Raw genomic sequence first — 3,402 nt, forward strand, 5'->3', positions numbered from 1 at the left:
TTTGGTGAACCTATCCACCACCACTAAAATCACATCCTTGCCTTGAGAGTTGGGCAGTCCTTCAATAAAATCCATAGAAATATGCTGCCAATCCATATCTGCTATTGGTAGAGGGTCCAATAAACCAGGTTGCAAGCAATTTTCGTGTTTGGCTCTCTGACAAACAGGAAAAGATGCAATGTATGTTTCCACTGCTTGTTTCAAACCAGCCTAATAGAAAAGTCCTTTAATTCTCTGATAAGTTTCTCTCATTCCTGAATGTCCCCCTACAGGAGAGTTATGTAGTGCAATAATTAATCTTTCCTTCAACTTGGGGTCATTTCCCACAAGGATTTTGCCTTCAAACCTGATAATACCAGCATGAATACTGTAGTCAGAATTGTCCTCTGCTTTCTGTAATAACAGTTTCTCTTGTAGTTTCTTGGTGGTAGGATCCGTTTGATAGCTGAGCAGTAATTCTTCAGCCCACATTGGTGTGACAGAAGAAATTTACATGCATTTAGGAAACATCCTGGAAAGCGCATCTGCTACTCTATTTGTTATGCCCTTCTTGTACTGAATTGTGAACTTAAACTCCAACAACTTCATCATGAGTTTGTGTTGCACTCCTTCTGTGATTTTTTGATCAGTAATGAACTTGAGGGATTGTTGATTGGTTTTAATGATCACACTGTTGCCCAATAAATAGTGCCTCCATTTCTTTAGAGCTTCCAGTATTGCTAACGCCTCTTTCTCATAAGTAGAGAGAGTTGCATTCCTGGGACATAATGCAGAGCTATAATAAGCAAGGGGTCTTCCTTCTTGCATTAATACAGCTCCAATTCCATGACCAGAAGCATCAGTCTCGAGCTGGTTTTGCGAAGTTAGGAAGAGCCAAAACTGGAGCAGTGACCAAAGCTTGCTGGATTTTGCTGAAAGCAGTATCGTGCTTAGTTGTCCAAGAGAATTTTCCTTTCTTTAAGAGATCATGAAGAGGTCTACAGATGACACCATAGTGCTGTATGAATCTTCTGTAGTAACCTGCTAGTCCCAAGAAGCTTCTTAACTTGGTCACATTTGTAGGAGTGGGCCAAGCTGCAATAGCTGAGATCTTGCTAGGATCTGTAGATAGGCCTTTTGCAGAAACTACATGACCTATGTATTCCACCTGAGGAACAACAAAAGAGCACTTAGAGAGTTTGGCATACAGTTGATTTTCTCTTAGAGTTTGCAAAACCAGTTTGAGATGTTCTATATGTTCCTCCAAACTTTTGCTGAATATTAGAATATCATCAAAGAATACCAAGACAAACTTTCTTTTGTACTTTGCAAAGATGAAATTCATGAGGGCTTGAAAAGTTCCAGGAGCATTAGATAATCCAAATAGCATCACTAAATATTCAAAGTGACCCAAAAATGTCCTGAAAGCTGTTTTATGAATATCCCCAGGGTCCATTCTGATTTGGTGGTACCCAGACCTTAAATCCAGTTTTGAGAACACTTTAGCACCATGTAACTCATCCAGTAGATCTTCTATTACTGGTATTGGAAAGTTATTTTTGATAGTGATAGTATTGAGCTTTCTGAAATCAGTACAAAATGTCATGGTTGTATCCTTCTTTTTAACCAACAGTACAGGAGCTGCATAAGGACTCTGACTATGTATGATGAGATTGTTTTCCAGTAAATGAGTTATCTGTTTTTCCATCTCAACCTTTTGGTGATGAGGAACTCTGTAAGGTCTGGAGTGAGGTGGAGTGACCCCTGGCATCAGCTCTATCTTGTGATCCAATGCCCTTTTTGGAGGTAACTTGGTGGGCTCTGCAAACACATCCTTGTATTCTTCCAAGAGCTTGTTAACTGCAGCATGTATACAGTGTTTCTCAGGTGTTTCTGCCACAATATTGTGAAGTTGTATTAAGAATGCTTGCACTCCTTTGTCTAACATCTTAGCTGCCTGCTCATTTGATATCTCTACAATTTCCTCAATTTTGTTGTACATGGCAGCAGTTACTGTTGTTTTTCCTTGCACTGTGAAGCTGAACTAATTTTGTGGCACATCAAACAAAATTGGGCTTACTAGAGTAAACCAATCATACCCCAATATTACATCATGACTTGGGAGATTTAAAACTCTAAAAGAATGTTCTAGAGGAAGTTTGTCCATTTGAAAAGGACAATGGGAACCACTGCTGCAGATATTAATGTGCCTCCCCCAGCCACAACAATTCTTCTGGGTTTAACTGGTAATAAATGGCAATTTGCTTTGAGGGCAAATTGTTCATTTATAAAGGAAGAAGAACTACCAGAATCCAGTAGGGCTACTGCTCTTTTTCCATTAAGGGATATAATCACTGTAGGGCATTGTGTAGTCAAGTGTTGGACCATTGCATGAGAGGAAATGAGCATTGCTTGTTCAGATTGTTCTGCCACTTCTTCTTGACTTTCTTGTTCAGTTTCAACATCAATTGGACCATTCTCCTCTACCTCATGTTGCAACATGTGAACATTTGGAACTAAAGTGCATTTGTGGCCATGAACCCACTTATCTCCACATCTCCAACACTCCCCTGCTTTTCTTATTCTCTGAATATTACTGTTGACATTTTCAGTATTTTTGCTAGTGCTTGGATTATGCGCTGCAGCAGGAGTGTTTGTTGTTTTCACTGATGAAGAAACAAATTGCTTCTGATAATAGTTATTGAAGGGCACACTAAATTTCTTCTGATAGGGTACTAGAGGGTGACATGGTTCAATATCCCTAGCTAAATAGAAAGCATCAGTCAGTGTGGCTGGTCTTAATGGCCTCAATTGATATTTAATACCATCTCTAAGTCCATTGACATAGCACCTCACAAACCACTCTTCAGATAGGGCAGGATTTTCTTCTTACATTTTTGACATTAAATCCTCAAAGAGTTTAGTATAATCTGACACTGTATTGTTGCTTTGTTTCAGTGTATTAAACTTTTCAGTTAGATCATAGGAGCTCTGAGAGGAAAATCTCTTAACAATTTCCTTGCCAAACTCTTTCAAGTTAATTGCTTCTTTAGGAGACCAGATCTTCTCAGCCATACATCAGCCTCACCTGTCATGTACATTTGTGACAATGACACTTTATATTCTTCAGGAGCACCTGCCATCTGGAAATACTTGTTACACTGTCTGATCCAGCCAACAGGATCTTCACCCAAAAATCTGGGAAAATCCATTTTAGGTCCTTTTGTCATTGATTTCATGAACTGGACTTGCATATCATGCTCGTATGTTCTGAAATAACCTTGCTAGAGTTGCTTGTCTCTTGTTGGTTGTTGAAATGCAGGTGTATGTACTCCTCTCCTCTGAGTGACTGGGGTTCCAATCATACTAGTTGTTTCCTGGTTTGCTTGATGAACAAAACCAGGTGGGCCATTGGTCCTGTGA

The sequence above is a fragment of the Triticum dicoccoides genome, chromosome 2B (genome assembly GCF_002162155.2).
Source record: "Triticum dicoccoides isolate Atlit2015 ecotype Zavitan chromosome 2B, WEW_v2.0, whole genome shotgun sequence".
In the NCBI taxonomy this organism is placed as follows: Eukaryota; Viridiplantae; Streptophyta; class Magnoliopsida; order Poales; family Poaceae; genus Triticum; species Triticum dicoccoides.